Genomic DNA, 24,223 nt, shown 5'->3' with positions numbered 1-24,223 from the left:
ACACAATGAGACCCTGCCTCAAAAACAGTAACAAAAAAAGTCTGGGTCCTACCTCTTAATACTGTTATAATGGCGATCAAGTTCCTAACATTGACTTGAGGGTGTACTTAAGCCATAGAGCTACTCCATCCACATACCCTTAACCACACTAATTTTACTAGTGCACACACACACACAGCATTCCTCCTCTCCATGGTACTAATTAGCACAACCTCAAGCCCTCTGGGCCTGATGCAGTTGCTGAGCAGGTACTGGCTGCCTCCAGCCCCCTAGTTTCTGGTTAGTCTTTCTGGTGCCAACTGCCTGGCCCTGTGTGTGTATTCCTGATTAGAGTTCTTTAAATGTCAACTAATCAGCTCTAGTGCACATCAAAATCAAAACACCATGAAACACACATATACCCCGTCCTTGCTGCAGTGTATTAGACAAATTAGAGAAAGCGCAAAATGTAGACAGAGGGATTATCCCCATTTTATAAGTGGGAAAAGTAAGACTCGGGGGGATGAGATGACTCACCAAAGAATAACCTGTGTTCCATCCAGGATCTGGCGCCCCCTTGCCCCGTCCATGGCCTCCCTGTGGTACCAGAGCAAAAACCTTTGCATTTTGAGAGGGGGCGGGTACCAGGCATCGAACTCAGGACCTCACACTTGCCAGGCAGGTGCTCCACTGCTGAGCTGTATCCCCGGCCCTCCTCCTGCAAGTTTAAGGCTGACACTGTGTGCTCTTTGAGAAAAGAAAGGTCTTCCCCATGCTTGCTTCCCTGTTTGTGGAGGTGGCTGAGAGGACGGGTGACCTGCATGGCTCTCTCCATTGTCGTAGGGGGTCCTTGCCATGCATCTGCCCACCTGTCAACCAGTAGACACGCACTGAGCCTTTCCTTGAGCCAGGACACCCTTGCTGCTCATTCATGAATGAGTCACACCCCTCTCTGGGCCTCAGTTTCCTCTTCTGTATAATGGGTAGGAAAGATTTGGCCCAGTCACCCCAGATCCTTTGGAACCACTACTCTGCCAAGTTTAGAGATTCCTGGGCTCTCTCCCAGGTGGACAGTGGCAGGGTTGGGGACAAGGGGAAATGTCAGTGTGGCGGGCCTGGCATAGGTGTGCAAGGCAGAAAGTGAGGCTTGGGGAGCTCGATCTCCATGGTATGCACTGGAGATCAAAGAGAAGAGCACCAGAAGGGAAAAGCAGCGAATCAGCCGACACCACCTTAGCCAAGTGCTCGAGATCAGTGTCATGGCGGCTGCAGAGACACACGGTGGAACGCGCCCAGGATAAGTTGGGCTGAGCGGCACCTCTCATGGTCTCGTCGTGAGAAAACCTCAGACAAACTCAAATCAAGGATCTTCAGTAACCATGTGACTGCCACACCCCAAAATCGCCCAGACTGTGAGAAACAAGGACGTGCTGAGGACCAACACTGACTGCAAGGAGATGCAGATGGTAACCAAAGACAGTGCGGTCCAGGAGGGAACGGCCCGCTCATGCCATACACCACAGACACTGGAACACCATCTGCAGTTTCCTTAATAATCTCATGCAAGGTTGGTCCCTTAGTTATGACACGTGGACCAAGTAAAATACGGGCGACTATTACAGCAAAGTGACCAAGGGCTTTATGGGAACCCTCTGTATTATCTTTGCAACTTTTCAGTCAATCAAAAATTAGCCCAAAATTAAAAGATATTTGAAGAAATTGGACATAGTGGCACATGCCTGTAATTCCAGCACTCAGGAGGATCCCACGAGTTTGAGGCCAGCTTGGGCTACATTGTAGTGAGTACTTGTTCAAAAAACAAAAAACAGAAAAAGTTTACTTGAAGAAAAAGTGAGATTTGGATCAGTAAGCACATGATAAAATATTCAACATGAGGGAAATGGAAATCAAAAATGCACTGTGAGTCCATCTCACATCTGCTAGGATGACTGATCAGAAGGTCAAACAATAACAAGTGTTGGTGATGGTGTGTGGAAACTGGATTCCCATATACATAGCTGGGAATGTAAAATAAAATAACCACTTTGGAAAACATTATGATATTAAAAGTTAAGCATAAATTTGGCCAGGGATTACTCTCCTACTGTTTCCCCAAAGTAAAGGAAATATATATTCATACAAAGACAGGTACACAAATTTTATAGCACCTTTATTTGTAATATCCCCAAACTAGAAGCCCTTCAAACATCCATCAGCAGATGACTAAATAACCAAATGGTGATCTATCCTCCCCATGGGTACTATTCAGCGATGAAGGATGAATCATTGATTCATGCAATGACATGACTCCAAATAATGATGAGGCAGAGAGGCCAGTCAAAAGATAACTTACAGTCACCATGCCTGTAATCTCAGCACCCTGGGAGGCTGAAGCAGGAGGATTTCGAGTTTAAGCACAGTCTAGGCAACTTAGTGGGTTCAGGAAACACTGTCTCATGTCTCAACGTGTTGGAGTAAAGACCTCGGGTTCCCGCCTATAACATGGGGTAATCCTTGTGCCTCACACCCTTGAAGACTCCAGGCTGAGAAGGGACTGGGTGGGTCTTACCTGTGGCCCAAAGTCGTGAGCCCCTAAACTCCAGGCTGGGCAACCACAGGGGCCAGCAGATGTAGGGCACCTCCCAGCGTACGGCCTATTGAGAAGGGGTGGGTGGGAATCTGCTTATTCCCAATTTTTCTTCCGATAAAGAAAACACATGATGCTACATGTACTTTGGTGTTTTCGACACAATTGCCTAAAAATAGCCTGGGCCACCACAGCCCAATTCCTTTTTAGGAAGGGTTTGCACAGCCCTGCTGGTCCTGGCAGTTGGCTCAGGAAGTGGAGGCTCGGCCGGGTGGGGCCACGGGGACCCTGCCCTCACTCCGGCCGGGGCCACCTGGGCTTCCCACCGCCCTGAAAGGCAAGCCAGGCTGCCAGGAGCCAGGGCGGGGCAACAGAGCCTCCTCCTCCTCCCTCTCCCCAGCACTGGCCCTCTAGAGCAGGGCAGGGCGGGGTGAGCATGTGGACAGGCTCTAGATACTGTGTTAGGACTGCAGAAGTCATTCGTCACATTAGCCGGGCTCCCCCGGGACAAGAAAGTGGGTCTTTGTCCCGCCTAGAGATGGAGTCTGCCGGGGATCTGGTGGAGCATCCTGGTGTCTGGACAACTCCAACACCTTCTGGTCCTGCCCCGGGCTTGGGACCCAGAGAGAGAGAAGGCTGCCAAAGTAGGCCGTGGAGGGGTGGCAGACAGGGAATCCAGGGGCCGGGCTCCCCGCTGAGGCCTCCTTCCTCCTTGGAGAGAAACAGGCTATGGTGGCTGAGCAGAGCCCAGCACCGGCCCCAAAGCAGACCCTCTGCCCAGCAGCCCCGGGGCCCTGGGTCGAACCTGTAGATGTGATCAGAGTACGTTTCTTGACCCCCTGCGGTGAGCTAGTAGCTTTCCAGACCTGAAGGCCAAGGCTGGTTGGTCAGTTTGTTTTGCAGTACTGGGGACGGAACCCAGGGCCTTCACACTGAGCTATACTTCCAGCCCCACCCACCCCGTTTTTTTTTTTTTATTATTTTGAGACAAGGTTTCACTAAGTCGCTGAGTTACCCAGGTTTGAATTTGCAGTCGTCCTGTCCCAGCCTCCCAAAGTACAGCCATGCACCACCAGCCCGGCTCTGAGCTTTCATCTCTGAGAGTCTCTGGTCCAAGACGGAGAAATCCTGCAACTCAGTAAAATTTAAAAGTGACTCAGGCCGGGCATGGTGGCGCACGCCTGTAATTCCAGCACTCAGGAGGCTGAGGCGGGAGGATCATTGCGAGTTCGAGGCCAGCCTGGGCTACAAAGTAAGCTCAAGGCCAGCCTGAACTGCATAGCGAGACCCTGTCTCAAAAAGACCAGAAAAATAAATAAAAGTGGCTCAGAGCCTGGTATCTCTCAGTCTTCAAGGGAAGGCTGAACACCTGGCCCAGCCCCATCCCTTTCCTTCCAGTGTCTCAGTAGAGTAGACAGCTGGACCCTTTGCAAGGAAGGGAAGCTACCCTCAGATTCCCTTTGGCCAGAGACACTTCTCCCGTGCCTGTGGAACACTGAGGTCCTGTGTCTCCTAGAAGCTGTTTCACTTGATCATCACATCAGCTCAGGGTTCAGGCCAGGCCACTGAGACGGGTGGCGTGGCTTCCTGCGGGCCACAGCTGAGAAGCACAAGAGGGGAGGTCCGGCAGGCTGTGGTACCCAGCGTCTTGCCCCATTTCTTACTTCAGAAGTTCAGGTTGCACTTTTGACTCACCCCAGACAAGACATCTCAAAAGCAAGGCTCTGCAGGCCGCTTGAGGGGCCCAGGGCAGAGCGGTCCAGGCCTACCTGGCTATTAGGAGACTGGACGGGTCAGGCCTGGAAGGCTGCACCCTAGACCAGGACGGCCCTCAGCCAGGCCTGGGGCTCCAGGAGCCCGAATTTCCGTGGAGTGGGCCTGGGTACTCCTGAAGTGTGAATGTATGGCTACTGGATGCAGCATGGTGGCAGGGCCCAGGCTTGGTGGCTAATTTTGTGGGGAAAAATCCACACAGCAAACCCAGGAGGCAGATACTCAGATTATACCGAGTGGTGGGCTGAAGTGACTCCCTCTCAAAATAAATATGCTAAAGCCCTAATCTCCAGTACCTCAGGATGTGACTGCAGTAGAAGGCAGACAATTAAAGAGGAAATTAAATAGAGTCACAGGACCCTGACCCAAGAGGACTGTGTCCATACTAGATATGAGGACACAGGCACAGAGAGAAGGCCGGGGCCTGGCAGGGGCTGGGACTGCGCGGGGTTTGAGGCGGGGCGTCCGTCCTCAGGCTCCTTCTGCCAGGATCTCCGGGAAGGAGTGTATGACTCACACCGTGTCCCCAAGCTGTGCTGGCCTGGACCTCCCAGGCTGCAGACACCAGTGCACCCCCAGGGACCCCCTCCTAGCCCTGTACCCCTGCCTCACAGCAGAAAAGGATGGGGGGCTCCGCCTCCCCAGCAGCCCAGCTTCCCACCAGCTCTCAGCAGCCTCCAAAGGCCTTGGGCGGCTGTTGCCCTGGCAACCATCACAGGCTCAGTGCCTCCAGCCCCCAGCTGCGGTGCTGCGCTGGCAGGGAGGGGTCTCTCTCTGAGGCCCCGGACAGCAGCTGGTTTTACAAAGGGGCAGAGGACAGTTGCAGCCACGGTGGCAGCAAGATCAGCACTGCTTGGGCAGAGGGAGAGGCAGCGATTCCTGGGGATGTGATGTACACAGCATCCTTCCTGCCGGGCCCAGGGGCTGGGGCCATGCGCAGAGAAGGGAGGATGCTGTCAGCTTCTCTCTGGCCTTGTCGGAGGCCATAGTCACCAGCCCTAGAGTCCAGCATCCTAGCTTTTAGCCTGGCTCTGCTGCGTATCTGCTCTGTGGCCTTGGGTCTGCTGCTTGGCCTCACAGAAGGCACCCCATGTGGAAGCAGCACAGTTTACCCGAGAGGGGCCCAAGGGGAGGCCAGGAGATTTGTATTCTGGCCCTATCCCCACTTAAGTCACGAGTCCAGCAGAGTTCTCAGTCTGAGCCTCAGTTTCCCAAGCTGGGAGCTGAGAAGGTGAGGCTCTCTAAGGACTCAGTTGTTACTGCAGTCAGATCTCCTGCAGGCCAGGTACAGGCCAGGCACAGGGACGACGGGGAAGCAGGAAAAGCCAAGGGAGGCCCAGCTGCTCCGCCGTATCTGCCAGGTCCCTTCCCCAGGCTCTGCTTGGTCCCACGTCCCGTGAGCGGTGGGAGGTATCAGAGACTCAGGAGCCCTTCCAGGGCGGCTCCCAACCTGCAAGGTCACAGTCCCCAAGGGGCGGGGTGCCCGCTCACGACCTCAGCAGCAACACGGTCAGGCTCTGTCACTACACATGGGCCCCAAGGCCCCCGCAGAGGGCCACCCTCCGCTGGGCTCCTGGCCACCCACTCCTGCTGTCCCGAGCTCCTGGGAGACAGCCAGTGGCCCTGGCGGGTGACAGTGTTTGGCTTTCTCCCGTCAGAAGAGCAATTTTTCTCTCTCCTTGGCTGTGCTTTGTTTCAATGACCCTTTGGCTGAGGGCCTAAACTGGGTCCAAGACTCCCTGCGGGGAGGGCACTAGGAAAGGACACCACCTCTGCCGGGAGAAGATCGGGGACCATGACGCTTGTGGCTCAAGGCTGGAGGGGGCTTCCCAGGTCCTAGGTGGGCAGGTGGCTGTTCCTTGTGCCACCAGCAGGGAGGGGGAGGCAAGGGCCGGAGCAAGGGGTGAGAAAGGAGCCCTTCCCGGTGGAGGAGCTTGGGGTCCCCGCGGAGCCCTGTCCTCGGGAGAGCGTGAAGCGTCTGCTCCGCCAAGGAGGCTGAGATGCTGGGGGAAGGGCCTGCCGGTGGCAGCCTGAGCGAGCAGCAGCGAGACCCGCCCCGGCCCGCCCCTGGGAGCTGCGCTGTTTTGGAGAACGGAGCGGGAGGTGCCGCTGGGGAGCCCGGAGCCCCGGAGTCTGTCAGAGCCACCGGGGACTGCGTGGGGCCGCCACTCCCGGGGACACGGCCTCTAGGGGCTGTGTGCATGCAGGCCTGGAGCCTGTGCGTGCTTGCGCACCCACGCACACAGGTCCGGTGTGGCTCACCTAGGCCGCCATTTCTGAGCTCCCTGACCTTTCCCCAAGCCTCAGTTTCCCCGAGTCACTGGCGTCCTGCTTGCTTAGTCAAGGAAGCTGCGCAGGTGACAGTGAGTTTCAGGAAGTGCCCGGAGCCCGAGCCAAGCAAGGGCCAGAACCATCCTGACCCTAGAGTCCGGTGCACGTTTACACACACGTCCGCCATCCACCCACGTGTGTAAGCAACCTGCACACACGTGCGTGCACAATGGCAATCATAGCTGCTGTCTACTGAAGATCTGTCACGTGCTGGACACCGAGCTGGGTGCTTTACAAATGCCCACACTGACCAAATTCAGCTTAGCACCTCTCTAATGTGTTTGGCTGTAATAGAATCCAACTAAACCATAAATACAATAATTATTTCTCCATTATGGATCCTGGGTGCAGGTAGTCTCAGGGTGGTTTGGAAGCTTGGTACAGTTTTTTTAAAAATCTCTCTGCCCACTATCTTTTGTGCTAACCTAGGGTCACATAGTTACAGGATGGCTGCTGTAGCACCAGAAATCATATCTGCGCTCCTGTGCATTAAAAAAGGGAAAAGCAACCTAAGAAAACTCTGCCGTCACACCCATCCCCCTTTATGAAGAAACAAAAGCTTTCCTAGGAGTCCCCACACCCTGTTCTTTATATTTCATGGCCTGAAACTGGGTCAAAAAGAAGCTGGGAACTAGAGGATCTGGCAAAGGAGCATAGGGTGGTCATAACAATGACCAGCTGGTGGTGAGGCAAGATTTGTTTCCTGCTGCTTTGAACAAAATCAGGATTCCGCTGGCCAGGAAGCAGGGGAAGGGCCAGTCAAAATGACTCCGCCTCCCCTGAGCTCCAGCCTCAGTGCTTCCTCCAGGGGGCAGTGTGGGGACAGAAGGCACCGGGGCTGACCTCCCTGCAGTGGGAGGACCTCAGATCCTGGGGCCCCTGTGTCCATGGAGGCAGCAGGTCAAGTCCGAGAGGCCTTGGGCAGTTCTGGGAACAGAAGGGGCGGCTTTCCTGCCCCCTCCCCTGCCCCAGGCACCAGGACCCTGGTCACAGTACATGTGTCCCCCGGCCCAGATGCTTAGGCTGTGCATCACACCCCAGAGGCTGTCCTCCTCCTCTGCGACCTCACAGCACACCACCTGCACCTGCTGCAGGATACTGCGGAGGACGGCGGGAGGCCACCTCCCTGCCCAGAGGGAACACAGGGCCGCCGGCGCGGCCCCTGAAGCCAGTGAGGTGACGTTCATGGAGACCCCTGTGCCCTTCTTCGAGCACAAGGCCCCACGGTGGGGCTGGCCATTGGCTCCAGCATTCCCTTCTCAGGTCCTGCTTTTCCTGGGAACGCGCCTGCGTCCCGGTCCTGCTCAAAGCACCTCTGCAGGCTCTCCCACGTCGGTGTCAGCGGGAGCTCCCAGCCTGAGGGCGCCCAGTCCCTGTGGGACAAGCAAATGCTGCAAGGTCCCCTGAGCCCCTGCTGGCCATGGTGGCTGTGGTGAAGGTTGACCTCCTCTATCCAGCTCCCTGCCACGCTGGAGTAGCCCTGTGACCTCCTGGCTGTCCTTCCCTGCACACAGAGAACCAGGAGCTGCTGTTCTGAGGCTGAGACTCCTCAGAATAATCTTTCTCTCTCTCTTTCTTTCTTTCTTTCTTTTTTCTTTCTTTCTTTCTTCTTTCTTTCTTTCTTTCTTTCTTTCTTTCTTTCTTTCTTCTTTCTTTCTTTCTTTCTTCCTTCCTTACTTCTTTCTTTCTTCCTTCTTTCTTTCTTTCTTTCTTTCTTTCTTTCTTTCTTTCTTTCTTCTTTCTTTCTTTTTTCTTTCTTTTCTTCTTTCCTATACCCAGGGCCTTCACACCAAGCTACCTCCCCAGCTCTTTTTAGTTTTTGAGTAAAGATCTCACTAAGTCACTGAGTTTCCCAGGCTGGCCTCAAACTGGCAGTCCTTCTGCCTCGGCCTCCCATGCTGCTGGGATCACAGGCCTGTGCCACTGTGATCAGCTTTCATGTCTGTCCCCTTTGCACTCTGCCTTTGCTGAGCCCGGGAACCTTCCTGTGTCTCCACCTGCTGATGTCCCCCTGAGGCCTCCCTGTCACCGTCAGCACCGACCCAGGTCCCACTGAGAACCCGAGTTGAAGCCCCGTGCACCTCGGCAGCAGGCACCCTGTCATGGTTCCAGACCCAGAATGCCAGGCTTATGTTCCTGGTTAGTACTTACTGTGCTTGAACTTTTTTGTTGTCTTTGTTTGAGACAAGGTCTCACTGTGTAGTTCATGAGTGCCTCAAACTCACTATGTATCCCAGGCTGGCCTGGAATTTATAGTGATCCTCCTGCCTCAGCCTCCTAAGTGCTGGGATTACAAGCCCAGCAAAATGACAGGGTTTTTTTTTGTTTTGTTTTGGGTGATACTGGGAATTGAACCCATGGCCTCGTACATGGCAGGCAAGCACTCTGCCATGGAGCTCAACCCACAGCCCTCTGCACTTGAACTTCAGATAAAAGCAAATAGCGTTAGTGGGCTTTAAAAAATGTTTGTAATTTAAAAAATTTAAATAATACAGAAAATGTAAAGAAGACACTAAAAGCCTCCTTGAAGTGCTTCATTCAGAGCAAGGCGCTGTTGCCATTCAGGGGACATCCTCACCCACGTCTCAGGACACACACTGACATGGGGGACCCTGACCAGCAGCTGCTCCCCTGCGCATCTGCATGACGCGGACCACAGCCTGCAGGGCTTAGCTGCTGGGTTAGAATCTCGTCCTCCTTTTCCTTCTTCAAGGACGTTTAGATCGGTTCCATTTTCTTTTGTCTTAATAATGGATAGACTATCTGCATGTATCGCTCTTTGCCACTTGTCTTGATTTCTTCAATCCAGAATTGTTGGACTCATTAAAACCTGGGATATATGTCCCCAAGGTGCCCACAGAAAGACTGTGATCCAATAATAACCATTGAAGTAATCACTGCCTGTGTGAAGCATGTCTGTGTGCCTGGCCTGCTGCTGAGCCTTCTAGACTAATGAGTAGCTTAATCCTCTCCACAAACCCAGGAGGTGGGCAGTGTTGATGCCCATTTTACAGATGAGGAAAGGTGAGGCCTGGAGTTTATGCTGGAGGTCACAGGTTAGAAGGGGCAACTTGCCACCCTGGGAGAAAGGTTTCTGATGTTTTGTTAATCTAATGGGAGGGCTCACCAAAAAACAACAACAAAAAAAAAAAACCCTCACTGTTACTCCAAGATTTTTTTGAAATTTAGCTACTTATTTTTGCAGTGCTGGAGCCGGACATAGAACCCAGGGCCCCACTTCTGCTCAGCAAGTGCTTTACCACTAGGCTACACCTCCAGCCCTTTATTGTCAAGTTTGCTAATGGTGAGGTTGATGCGTCCTTCCAAGTGTTTGCAAACCAGTAGCATTCATTCTCCTATGAATTAGTTTCTCACATTTTCGCAGGTTTCTGACCAGGGCATTTGTGGCTTTCTGGGCTTTGAAGTTTGCTTTCTATGTTGGGCACCGGGTCCCCTTGTCTCCTGCAGGGTGCAGGTGGGCTTCCAAAGCTGGGGCTCAGGAACACCTCCGCAGTTTCAGAGTGGGCTTGGGAAGCTCCGGGCACTGGACAGGGGCCCGGCCCATTTATCCTGACCCTTTCCTCCTGTCTGCTCCCTCAGCCAGAAGTAACGAATCCCCGCAGTTTAGAGACTGAGCCTCTCCACATGTTCTCATCCTGTCCCAGGCCGGTCAGGCAGGCTGTCAGCCCCCTGCCACACAAGGACAGAGGGAGATGCAACACAACCAAACCCAGCCGGGCACTGGTGCCCACCTCCTCTGCCTGGTTCACCTGCTCCATCTTTGATTGACAGGTTCAAATGGGCCCTCTCTGCGCTCCCAGCCTGCAGAGCACAGCTGATGTTTCTCCCATGGAGGAATGGAGACCCTGCGGGCCTGGCTCCCGGACACACCAAGGACCTGCGCACAGCAGGCCTTGCGCCCACCCGGCTGGCGGGCTGGTGGCCATGGACCAGGGCTCCTGCCTCCCTGAGCGCTCCAGCTGGGACTGCACGGGAGGGAGCCCGGGCGCAGGCGGCACAAGGGCCCTTTTGTGCCCGTTGCTAGGGCCCGGCTGTGTTTGCTCAGCCTCGGTAAACAGGAGGTGCCTGGAGGCCCGCTCTGTTATGACAACTTAAAGAGCATTTGCTTTCCTTCCCGAGCCACGGGGTCAGGATGCGCGAGGTGATTCCCCACGTGGAGCAGCTCCCTCAGGGCCAGCTGGGTGTTGCCCAGCGCAGGGACGGGTGGGGCAGCATCAGAGAGGTCACTCAGCTCCGCCCTGGAGGCTGTCACATGGGGAACCTGAGGCTGAAGGGACCTTGGCCAAGGTCACAGAAAAGACGCAGATTGAGCCAGGTCCACCTATCTGTCCCTCGGGTGCTGGTTGTCAGGGCTGGGCTTTGTCCCCACACTCTTCACTGAGCTGGGGGCGGAGGAGGCTGCCCGTCCCCACCGCAGCTCCTTGACCCAGGCCCTGGGAGGCGGAGAACAACGCAACGTGGTCATTTCTTCATGTTCTCGATGCGCTAGGACAGAGATGCCCCCAGACAGACTGCTAAGAATCAAAGTCTTCTTCTTTTTTTTTTTAATGCTTCCAATGTGTGAATTACCACATTGGATCTTCTGGAGCAAAAACCCAGAGGCGGCTACAAGCTAGTTAAAGAATTGAAGGGCCACAGAAAGTGCATCCAGCGAGGGAACCCTCCCTGCTACTGCAAAATGGGTTTTCTTTGTCCCTGCAGAATCTCAGTGTGCTGCAGGCCGTGACCTTCCTCGAGGAGAACGTGAAGGGCTCCCTTCGACAGCCTCTGTGCACGAGAAGCCTCCATGTGACAGGCCCAGCCCGAGGTGTCAGGCAGCCAGCGCTCCTGTGTGACCTGCAGCTAGCGCCCGCCCTCTCTGTCTCCCTCCCCCAGAGAGAAGGGCCAGCCACACTCTGGGCTTGCCATGTCCCACACCGGGGATGCGGGACGACTGGGGCCAGGACTTTGCTGACCAGAAACTGACTTCAGAGAATACCCATGCCCCCCACCTTGGGGTGCTTCCCTTGGCCTGAGCTGCACCTCCCCGACACACACCCAACGCTCCACAAACAAATGCTCTGTGTACCTTGGCCAGACCTGGCCTCCCTCCAGGGAATCCTTCAGGGAACGGAGCAGCCGAGTGGATTTCCTCAAAGGTGGGGCAGGCCATCCTGGGGAGGCCTCCTGACCTTAGGGTCACCCTAGTGTGGCAAAGAGCCTACAGTGCAGGGCCAAGCCCTGGGGGTGCCAGGATCCTGGCTCGCTGTTCTTGAAAGGAGCCAGTGCTGGCCCTCCTCCCAGCAGGGAAGTGACGGTGTCCCTCACCTGGGGAGGGCATGAACCAGCCCAAGCCCCGCCCCCTTGGAGCTGGAGTTCCTGTTTACCCCACCCCGACCTTGGTCCAGCAGAATCCTGTGGGTGGGAACGTCCAAGTCAGCACCAGTCAGATGGTGGGCAGGAGGGAAGGGAGTGCTGAGTGCCTCTCCTGTGCCCAGCCGTGAGCACCCCCATCCTCCAGCTGTCATTATTGTCCCCATTTACAGAGGAAGAAACCGAAGCTCATGAGAGCAAGATGGCATTTGGGGTGCCTATGGGACAACTTGGTGTCTGGAGATGGGCCTCCAACCTCCGTTTTGCACCCCTCTCCCTGGTGCTCACAGGCTGCCTATGGGAAGAAAGCAGGCAGCCCCCTTTTGCAGTCCTTAGCCACATGACTTCGGACATGTCCCTCAACCTCTCTGGGCCTCAAGGTTAACATCTGGGACCACAGTCTTGTAGGACCACCTTATAGGATGGTGTAGGTGGGCATTCATACTTTTTAGGACTTTAGGATAGTACCTGGTGTATCATAATCCCTACAGAAGTCTATGAAATGAAACAAAGATACTATCATGGGATGATGACAATAAGAAAGACAAGAATTACAGGATGAAGCTATCTTAGGGAAAGTAAAACAACTCAGCCTGTAGATTCTAGAAAGTTCTTCAACTGAGGTGTCTCCAGCTTTCTGAGCAAGGGCTGGTTAGTCACTGAGTCACACTGCCTAAAGTCCTGGTGGGATTGGCCCTGGTGCTACTGTCTAGGAATCCTCTGAAGGCCAGATGACCTCAGAGCATTCCTCCTTAGCCATGCCTGGCCCCTAGATATGACCCTAATGGGTCATCTCAAGGACTGGGTGGGGCTATTGTCTTCTGAGCACTCAGTCCCAGCTAGAGATATGAGGTCACAAACCAATCAACATCTGCAGATGTCACAAAGGCTGGTTTCTTTGTGTATGTCCCTATGATGGGTACAGGGCCACAAATAGGGAACATGGTAGAAGGTCTAGCCCTCAAGGTGTCACAGGTGAAGGGCCTCCTGGCCTATATGCACATCCCCACCATGGGATATGTGTGGGAAGTGCAGAGAAGGGACAGACCAACTTCAAGGTCACCCAAAGAGGTGACTTGGTTCAGCTCCAGAGCCAGGAGGGAGAGCCTGATGCCTCAGGGCTGGTACTGTCCCCACAGCAGAGAGGACAAAAGTCAGCACAAAGAGGTAAAAGGCTGTACCCAAGGTCACACAACTAGTAAGGGCCAGAGTAAAGTCCTCCCCATCTCTGGGGACTTCCTTTTGACCCTGACTCAAAGCCAGATTCAATATCCTCTCCGTTCCTGGCCCATCTTTCTGTCTTGTTTGGAGGAGAGGGGATGGAAAGAGTGGGGTGATCTGCCAAGCAGAGATTTGTAAACCTAAGGGAGAAGCCGCAGCAGGGATCAGGCCCTGTGGCCTGGATTTCTGGGCTCCCTCTGGTGATGGGAGGGGCCCCGAAGGATACATGACATGTCAAGTGGGAAATCAGGACGCCACCACTTCATGAGAATGCTGGAGCGGGGCCCCCAAAGGGGAAGCAGGGGCAGAGGAAAGGGGCAGCCAGAGCTGGGTGTGGGCGAGGACACGGGGCTTTCTGTGCTTTGGCTGCCTGTGTGACCTCAGCAGGTCACGTAACAGTGCTGACAGCTGCTGTTCATTTGGTATCTGCTACACGCCAGGCACCCTGCAAAGTGCACTATATGCATCGCCTCCTCAGTCCTTGTGATAGTCCCTGAAGAGGCTGCTATTATCCCCTTCTTTCAAAGGTCAGAAACTGAGGCTCAGAGAGGCTAAGTGACTGGACCAGGGTCACCAAGCTTGGGTGGAAACCTGGAGCTGGCTTCCTCTGGCGCCTGCGCTTTGAGTCTGACCCCGCAGTGCCCCACTGCTCCCCTCTGGGGAACCTGCCCCAAACCCTGCCCAAATCTGTGCTCGGGTGCTTTGGAAGAGAAAAGAAGTGAGCTGGGTGGCCTTGGATGGTAACACTGAATGGTGCAGACTTCCAGGAAAATGCCAGCGCCGGGCTCTTTGGGATGGTGGTGTCAGGATGAAGGCGCAGAACAGCACTCTGGGTGGGTTCCAGGGTGGGCTGGGAAAGGGAGTCAGGAGCTAGAGTGAAGGGCTCTCTGCTCTCCCTGGGCCCCTCCAGAGGCCAGAAGTGTTCCTGGCAGTAGGGGTTTCTCAGGTCACCTGGAGGCTGCTGGAGTGAAAGACAAAGTTATGCCTCAGTTTCCTGCTGCTGGTAGTAGAGGTGGCCGTGTGAGTCCAGAGCAGAGAGTGGCTTTGGGGACAAGAGTGTTGAGGACCACTGCTGAGGAGGCCTCAGCTGCCATGCAGGGGGTGTCCATTCTGGCTGCTCCAGGGAGGGAGCAACCCCAGGTCAGAGAGGTCTCTCTAGGTCCTGAGACCCGGAGGGCATCAGCAGTGGCCTCCAGGAGAATCAGTCTCAGCAGACTCCAGACCAAATGTTCGCCCTCGTCCTCACCAGAGGAGAAGCTGCCGGAAAGAACGAGACAGAGAAGGAAGCGGTGCATACACAGAGGCCTGGTTTCCAGTGAGGGAGGGCCCAGCACAGCAGGTGGGGAGGCCGGGAGTGACACACAGCACGTCAGCGCTCCTGGCCTCATTGGTCCCTAAGTAACAAATCACCCCTCAGCAGCAGGGTGTTACCGTATCCTGCAGTGCTGGGGTGACTGGTTCTCATGTGTTCAGTGTGCTGTTAGGAGCCGGAGCCTGGTCAGGGAAAAAGTGGGTCACTGGGAGTGTGACCTGGAAGGGTGCATCTGCCTCCCCAGCTCCTCCCTTCTCTCTCTGCTTCCTAGCCACTGTGACAAGAGCAGCCCTTTCCACCGTGAGGTTCTGCCTTAGAGCCTGCTGACCATGGGCCAGAACTTCTAAAACTGAAGCCTCTCCAAAACAAGCCTCTCCTGCTATAAGTTGTGGGTATCTGGCATGGCATCCCAGCAAGGAGAGAGCGACTGACACCCAGACCCCACCTCGTAACAGCACACTTAGCTATACACTCATCAACAGATGAATCCACAGTCAAGATTAATTCCCCGTGATATAAACACCTTCCAAAGCACCCCGTTTGAACACATGAGCCTTTGGATCCACACCACAATGGTGGCCATCTTTGGAGCTCTAGCCACCAGATTAGCTACACAGTCATCATGCACTTATTATCAACCCAGCACTAAATACTGGGCAGTCTGACCCACAGAGACAAAAGCCCCTACCTTGTGGAGCTGACAAGGTAGGAGAAGCCAGGCCATCAGTGAAATAAGTGAATTAGATGGCACCCTGAGTAGCACAGATGCTAAGGAGTAGAGCAGTCTGGTGGGGTACCCGGGAAGAGGGGTGAGTGACCTGGGAGGTGGGTGGTTTGGGGACCAGTTTCTAGCAGACAGACCAGAGGATCCACTGGAGCAGAGGCCAAAAGGGCTGCAGCTGAGAGAGGGGCGGTGGGAGGCAAGCCCAGCCAGGCAGCTGGACCAGCACATGTTACCAGCCTCTGTGGAGACTTTGGCCTCTGCTCTGAGCAAAGCAGGGACTGTGGAGAGTTTTGAGCAGAAACAGAGAACCTCTTACTCCTTGCATGCTTCTAAGGATGAGGAGCTCATCCCTTCATTGTTTATGTGGTCTTTGTTGTAAAATGATAACGAACCTCCTTTATCTTCCCATTATGGCCATGCTCTGAGACCACTGAAAGTGTCTCTCCCCATCCTGTGATGTCTTAAAGGAGGATGCTACCTCTCTGTGTCTTCTTCAGGCTGCACCCCAGCCAGTTCTCTCACCAAACCATATATGCCTTCTTACAGCTTGTGCCCAGATGTACCCGCTAAGCCTCATGCAGTCGGAGGTGGCACTTTTTCAGAGGTGGCTGGATCTAGAGTGTGTGACACTGGGATCGATTATGATGCAATACTATGATCAAGGGCACTAGGATTAAGGGTGTGAGTGCCAACCGCCCTGAGTAGCCTGGGTAAGATATAAGAAATAGAAAGTGCTATGGTCATCCCTTGGTTTTTTTCTACCTACTGCTCACCATGCACTGTTTCTCCTCTGCAATGCCCCTCTTCCATGAGCCACTTTGCCTTGGAGCCAGCCAATTATAGACTGAAATCTTCACAAACTGTGTGAACCAATAAGTCTTTCTTCCTTTAACTTGGTGTTGAGTATTTTGTCACAACAAGAGAAAAGTAACTAAGACATGCCTCAACCTGAATATTCACCAAGCTGGTCACTCCTATTTGTCCTTTCTCTAAAGCAGAGGCTGGTAAACATCAGCCCAAGGCTGAAATCTGGCCCTGCTTCTGTTGTTAGAAATAAAGTTTTATTGAAACACAGCCATGCCTGTTCATTTACTGTTGTTTGTGACTGCATTTGTTCTACCTTGGCAGAGCACAGTTGCTATGAGGAAGACTGAATGATCCACAAAGGTTCAAGACATTTACAATCTGATCCTTTTCAGAGAAAGGTCTGAGCCCTGTCCTAAGTGCATGCACCTCAAGTTTCACCACAATTGTGCTGATTGCTGTCCTGAGAACACAGTGAGGCAGAGTGGCACATACTGTACCTGTAATCCAGGCATTCCTGGAGGCTGAGGCAGGAGGATTGCATATTCAAGTCCAATCTTAGCAAGAACTTGTCTCCAAATAGAAAATAAAAAAGGTTTGGAAATGTAGCTTCAAAAATAAATGAGCTGGGAGGCTCAGAAAATCCTAAAATACAATGGTCTCATGCTTTTGCTATGTTTTTGCACAATTCCAATATCAATTTATACAAACATATTTTCAATATTTTCAATGAGAGTTATACTCTCATTCTCCATAAAGACCTCTAGGACATTTTGTGGCTCATGAAGTAAAAATGTGTTTCTCTCTGTCTCCATGAACTGTCAATATGACAGCCCCTCCAGTCATACTCTGATCCCCTTCATACTGTTGTAAGAGGAACCCCAATGGGTACAAGACCAGGGTGGTATCCTAAGATGCAATTAAGAACCACAGATTCACCAGGCATGGAGTCACATGCCTATAATCCCAGCACTCGGGAGGCTGAAGCAGGAGGATTGCCATGAGTTCAAGGCCAGTCTGGGCTACATAGTGAATTAAATGCCAGCCTGAATGCATAGTGAGACTTTGTCTTAAACAAACAAACAAACAAACAAAGAACCACAGATGCTTAACTCTGAGAAGTGACATTAGAAACCACAGCAGGTGCGAGGCATAAACAGTGCTGAGTGTCTGTGGCTGGGACTGCCCAATCGCGTCCGCACTGCCCTCCCTGTCGGCCGCCTCCTTGGAAACTTGAATTCTCCCAGGACTTCCAAAGCACATATTTTTTTCAGTCACTATGGTCATGAAGCATGAAAAGAAAGCCCTGAATTGTTTTTAAAGAAGAAAGAGAGAAATAAAAGCCCTGAAAACTTTGTGGTTTCAAAAATCCATGCTTCATCCAGGGACTACCTAATGAGAATGTGCAGCCCTGCTTACAAGCTTGGACAAGGACCCTGAAGAATAAAATCTTCCCCACTCCTTAGCCACACCTATCAGAATCCATGCCAGCATCTGTAACTAAGCCATGGTGTGGTCTCCCTTGCCCTGGGTCCCTTTCATTTGTGTCACAGGAACCCCAAGCCCCTCCTCCATGGGCTGCTAGGAAGTTCCAGGAGGGGAGAAGGGAGCCCAGGGGCAGTAGCACTGAGTGTCCTGGAGTGCAGGCTGCAATGCATGCAGGAAAATGCTAGAGACGGAGCCCGGGCGGCTCTCCTGGTCCCTGCTGGAGTGCAGGGATGCAAAGTCCTAGGGCTTGTTTGAGTACCACATGTGTGCAGGCATTGCTGGAAACTTCATGAGCGAAGCCCCTGGGTGAAGAGCTAAGAAAGAAAAAAAAAGGCGGGGAACAAAAACAAAACAGAAAAAGAAAGAAAAAAGAAAGCAGTGAGTGCCACTGCAGGGGACAAGGCTGGGGACACAGACAAATTGCCAGCCTTTGGATCTTGACCCAAGAGTGGGGACCACAGACCCATCCACACCCAGACCTTGCTCTGGGTTCCAGGAGGAACCCCCTGGCCGGCTCATTCACCTCCCCTGCTGTCCTCTGGACACCCAGACCTCCCTCTGATGCTGCCCAAACCCTATCTGGGTCACCGGGATAGCAGGGAGCCTGAAGCTGCCCTTGGCCAGGCTCTGCCTCCTGTGCTGAGGGTCACATTTGGGGTAGGAAGGCAGCCCTGCCAGGTCTTCCCAGGTATAACCTCAGGGTGAGTCATTTCTCATTCTCATTTGCTCTGTGCAAAACCCTCTGCCTAGGTTCACCACTAGGAGGGAAATGCTCAGAACAAGCTTCTGGGGAGATGGAAGTGGCTGCAGGAGAGTGCAGAGCTATGCACCAAGTCTGGAGAGCTGCCAGCAAACCTGAATGCCTCAGGGGCTGGCTGAGACCTAGGCAGACTGCCCCAAATCTTCTGAGCCCCATATCTTGTAAAACCTCTAGAACTGTTGATCAAACTGATCTCTAACATTCTTACCTGTCTCCCTCCCTCCCTCCTTCCTTCCTTCCTTCCCTCTGTACTGAGGATTGAACCCGGGCCATTGCTGAGCCCTTTTTATTTCTTATTTTGAGACATAGTCTCGCTAAGTTGCCCAGGTTGAGCTTGAATTTTGTAATCCTCCTGCTTCAGCCTCCCAAGTAGCTGAGATTACATGCACATGCCTTTGTGCTCAGATCCTAGCTTTTCTTCATAAATACAAATGGCTGATTAGCTTATTGTCTAAGGTCAAAACATGCAAGATATATGTGTCAGGTCAGACAGCTGAAACCTGCTATAGGGGCTATCTGGGAGCCCCAAGTCTGGGAGAAAGCTGACCAGCTCAAGGAGCATAAAAAATGTCACACCCACCTATTAACCCAGGCATCCTGCCGTTTATTCATCCATCCTTCCATTTTTCCTCCTGTCTTCTCTTTCACTCTTCCTGCTGTTCTTTTACCTGCCCATCCATCTGTCACCTCCTCCTTACTTTATTTCATCTTTCCATTCATCCATTCCATCCAACAAATCTTTTATCCATTTATCCTCTCTCTTTTCCTTCCTTTCTTCCATTATCCCATCCTCCCTTCCCCGATTCATCCATTCTTTATCCTTCCACTCAATATCTATCATTCTTTCCTTCCAGTCAACTGTCCCTTCTTTCTTCCATCCGCATTCCTTCTATGTACCCATCCAGGCATCTGCGCTCCCTTCTGCCCACCTACCCTTTCTAACCATGCATACACCCATTGATAAAGTTATCATGACCACCTACTTGAGCTAGATACTGCTTAGATTTAAATATTCACATCTATACTCGTGTCTAAATTTTGCACTCTGAATAAACCATGAGCCTCTTCTGGAAATATCTCACTGGCAAGGCACTCCAGGAGCTTAAGGTACAAGTTGAGAAATGCAACACAGGAGAGCTATTCACAAGAAGTAGTGGAAGTCAGGAGGAGAGGGTCAGGGCTTTGCCTGGATGTTCTTGAAAGACGTAAGGAATGGGTGCTCTCCACACACACGAGGAAGGCTTTCGGGCTGAAGGGATGGAAAGGGCAGACACAGAAACATGAAAGAGCATAGAGGTTCCTACACACAAAAGAGGCTATCATGGAGGAAGAGGCCATGAGTGTGGAGCGGGAGGAGCCTGGAGAATGAAATGGGAGTCCGGCCCCCGAGGCCATGCAGGCCACGCTGAGAAATTGGGACTTGGTCTGGAGGATGATGGGAGTGTGGGAAGGAAGAGCATTCTGGCAGCAGCAGAGACGATAGACTGTGGGGGTTGGACTTTGTAACTGGAGAAGATGAGGTGGAAGTTGCTCTGGTGTGTAGCAAGGGAGAGATGATGTGGCCAGGCCACGGAGAAGGGGGTCAGATGAAGGTAGCGGGTGACACTGAGTGTTAGTTAGGAGGCGGAGGGAGAAGAGGGACAGGTGCTGTGATAGCGACCCTGAGGGGATCCCCACTGAGTGGTCAGGGCAATGACGTTGGAAGGTGTGAGGAAAGGCAGAGGTGGGAGGGCAGGTGGCGTCTGGACCCAGTAAGGGGGAGCCTAAGGCCTTGAGGCTTCCAGGAGGAGGAGAGAGTTGCCAGTGGGCACACGGAGCTGCTGCATAGAACTAAGCGGGGCTTTGCTGCCTATTAGCTCAGCTGCCCTCAGACCAAAGCTGGCCACCCATTCATTCATTCACTTTCAAAATTCTCCGTAAACATGAGGTACCTGACTCCACTACAGGCTGTGGGATACCTAGCAAACAGATCATTCGTGTCCCTGGCTTCCAGGGACCTGCGTTTCAGGGATGGCAGTTCCCACGGGACGTTTCAGGAGCCTGAGTCTCAGAGAAGTGAGGACACACAGCAGTGGTGGTCAGACGGGCGCAGAAGCTGAGGCTCTAAGGGGCTGCTGAATGGGAAGTAGGACCGAGTGGGGCTTCAGCGGCCCAAAGAAAGCTGTACCAGCTGCTGCCTGACTCGGCAAATGGATTTTCTGCTGTCCCTGGGGCCCAAAGCACAAAACGAGGGGCATGGGGGAGACACCCAATGGGGCAGCCAGGTGTTGGTGGCCCGAACTTTGTTACCCTTTGGGGGGGGGTTGGTTTCCTCTCCCTCTTCCTGCTAGAACCTGCCTCCCCATGATGCCCCTCAGTCCTGTCTGTGTCCCCTGCTTCCAGCCCCAGCCCCAGGTTCCCACGCTGTCCCCTCCATCCCATGTCCTGGCAATGCCTCTTTCCTTAGCCAGAGCCTGGGCTTCTGGCTGGATGGACACTGGGCTGGCTGTGGGGTCTGAGACATGTTATTTGGTCACTCCATTTCTTCCCTGTAACGTGACACTGTCTGACTCTATGGACTGGAGCAGGTTTGGTAACCAGGTCAGACCTTTAGGATGTGCTGAGTAGAAGCTGAGGCTAGAAGGGATATGGGCCCCAACTGTGATGATAAGTGCTCACATTCTTGAGCACTCACTGCGTCCAGACTTTGTCTTCACAAAAAGTCTACAGAGTTTGTCCTGTTAATATCCCCTCATTTGCAGATGAGGAAACCCAAATACAGAAGGGTTCGGTAACTTGCCCCAGGTCACACCGCTAGAAAGTTGTGGGGCTTACATTTGAACCTTGACTATGCAGCATCAGTCTCCACTGCCCCAATACTGGGCTGTGTTTTCTCTCTAGGCTCTGTCCTGGCCATTATCTTTCCAAAAAGGGGCAGGGCTACGTTCATCATGGTGACAGAACCTTTAAGAAGTGGTCCTATGAGAGGTCTTCCAGTCATTCGGAGGAGGCTGCCCTTGAAGGGGATACTGAGACTCTAGCCCTTCTTTCTCTCTTTTATACCCAATCACGAGGTGAACAGGCTTCCTCTGCCACAGCTCCCACAGTGATGGACTGTGCCCTCACAGGCCCAAAACCATGGGGCCAGTCAGCCCTCAATAGAAAGCTCTGAAACTGTGAGCTAAAATAAGCTTTTCCTCTTTTTAAGTTGATATATATCAGGAATTTGTTCCAGTAACAGAAAACTAACACAGGAGCTGTCTAACTATAAGTCAGGCCATGTTTTTCCTCTTCTCAAAACCTACCATGGTGCCCACCCACTCAGAACAAAAACCAGTTTGCACAAAGCTCCCCATCTTCCTTCTCCCCTCTTCCTAGCTGCTCTGCGCAGTTCCGCTCAATAATCTTTGTGGAGCTCTCCGTGGTCCTGAACCACTTCATGATCCTTGCCCTTAGTGACATGGTTCCTTTGGGAAGTGGATGGGGAGAAGATCTTGAGGCCCCAGAGAAGCTACCTCTCCTTTTCTCTCTCCAGGTTATATTTTTCTGTCTCCACTTCTGGGAACTCTCACCTTCCTTCATTTCCTTACATTAAATCTTTATCTGTTAGGTCTTGGCTGAGTTGACATCTTCTCAGAAAGATTTCTTGGGTTGTGCAAAACCGAGAAAGGTCTCCCCTTTTTAGTTCATGTGGCGTCCTGTACTTCCCAGGTTCTAATGTGTGGTGGTTAATGTTTGACCCCATCAGTCACTTGTAGGCTTCAAATCTATCTCCCTCACTGCTGTGTCCCTAGCATGTAGACAATGACACTAAACATTAGGCAAATGAATGAACTCATGAAGGAAATGAATGTGTGGTAGATGGCCTAGGGGCAAGGAATGGCTTTATATGGTTTGTTCCCACCCTTTGATGAAGCCAGGACTACTCTACCAGGCTCTGTGTTGGAAAGAGTTTGGCATGGTCCTTCCCCAAACAAGTGCATGATTTGGCGAAGGAAAAAACAGAGGTTAATACCCTGAGCCCCATTTTACAGATGTGGAGACTAAGACTCAGAAAGCTGATGCAATTCTTCTGCAATTACATAATTCAGGAGGTACAAAGAATAACTTGCATCTGAAACTTGTCCCCATCCCCTGGCTATGCCATCACTTTCCGACTCTGGATGACAGTTTATGCTCCTGTGTGATGGAGACACTGGATGAAATCTACCTCTAGTGAAATGTCCAAACTCCAGGATTCCAGGGAATATTAGGGCCCATGAGCTTCATCTCTTTTCTCTGGGAAATACCTTCTGGTGCCATGAGCAGTGTACCATAGACAGCCCTTAGCTTCCAAGCAATGGTTGTGTTGTCCAAGTGTCATCGTCAGAATCAGGGTAAGAGACTCCTTTCTCCTAAGAGCTGGATTCTTGCAAGAACCACACAGAATTTTCATTCTCTCAAAACGTCCAGACTGTTGAGTCCCATGGGAGATTTTTATCATGGATGGTAAATGTGATGTGGCCCAACCTGGCCTCAGTCTGTCCGTGGCCAGAGGCCCAAGACAACACATATCACATTGCCTGGTTGGCCTATGACCCCTGGGGAAATTCCACTGGTTCCCAATGTTAGATCCTTCCCCTAAAATAATTCAGAGGGCTGGAAATGAAAGGCCTTGGGCTAGAGTCTGGTGCACTTTGGGGAATTATCCCAGGTACCCACTCCATGGCCATATCAGGATCTGAAGAGTCACATGTGTTGGCTTCGGGGACAGTAGAAGCTGGGGTCTACAATGTTTTTGTTGTTGTTGTTGTTGTTTTTTCGAGATGGGGTCTCACTATGCAGTCCAGGCTGGCCTTGAGCTCACTTTGTAGCCCAGGCTGGTCTCGCACTCACAGTGATCCTCCTGCCTCAGCCTCCTGAGTGTTGGGATTGCAGGTGTGCACCACCACACTTGGCCACACAATGTCTTCATTATTAAAAAACAGACCATTGTGTGTAGTTACACAATAGAAACAAGTTGCTAGAAGAACAAAGGTCTGAAAACATGTCTTAGTCCATTTAGGTTGATGTAACACAATACCATCAATTAAGTGGCTAGTAAGCAACAGAAATTGACTTCTTACCACTCTAGAGGCTAGGAAGTTTAAGATCAAGGTGCTGTGCTAGCAGATTTGGTCTGGCTTTCTTGTTTTTCAGTGGCACCTTCTCACTGGGTTCTTACATAGTGGAAGGAGCAAGGCAGTTCTCTGGGGTCTTTTTAAAACAATGATACTATTCCTTTATACAAGGGGCTCCACCTCACAATGTAATCACCATCCAAAGTCCACATCTTCTAGTAACATCACAGGGTATTAGGTTTAAACATATGGATCTTGGAAAACATAAACATTCAGACCATAGCCCATGGAGCACAGGACAGGAAAATAACAGGGTGGGCAGTTGAACCTGGAGAGTCCAGGTTAAAGCAAGACCAATCCGCACTCGAAGGAGATTTCTTGGCTTCTGCTCAGAAAACCTTTGGGCATCAAGATGCAGTCTGCTGGGGAAAGAAAGGAGAGGAGGAGCAAGTTTAGGGCATGGAACCCTGACATTCAGGGAGGCTACTGAAGGCTGGTTTTGTGATCCTCTAACTCTGACTGAAAACTGGAGCTGTCAGGAGGGGAGCAAACACAGCACCCAACAGACCCTACCATCTTGATCTGCTTTGTCAACCATGGACAAGAGTGGCTTAGACAACAAGCATGTATCTCTCATTGTTCTAGAAGTTCAGGATGAGGGTGCTAACATGGTTGGGGTCTGGGAGGGTCCCCATCTTGGCTTGCAGATGTCACCTTCATGCAGTGTCCCCAACATGGTAAAGAGAGAAAAATCCTCTCTCTCTCTCTCTCTCTCTCTCTCTCTCTCTCTCTC

This window comes from Chinchilla lanigera, unplaced genomic scaffold (assembly GCF_000276665.1).
Source record: "Chinchilla lanigera isolate Chin_1 unplaced genomic scaffold, ChiLan1.0 scaffold00037, whole genome shotgun sequence".
Lineage (NCBI taxonomy): Eukaryota > Metazoa > Chordata > Mammalia > Rodentia > Chinchillidae > Chinchilla > Chinchilla lanigera.
The sequence above is the reverse complement of the archived record's forward strand: the minus strand, read 5'-3'. Positions refer to the sequence as shown.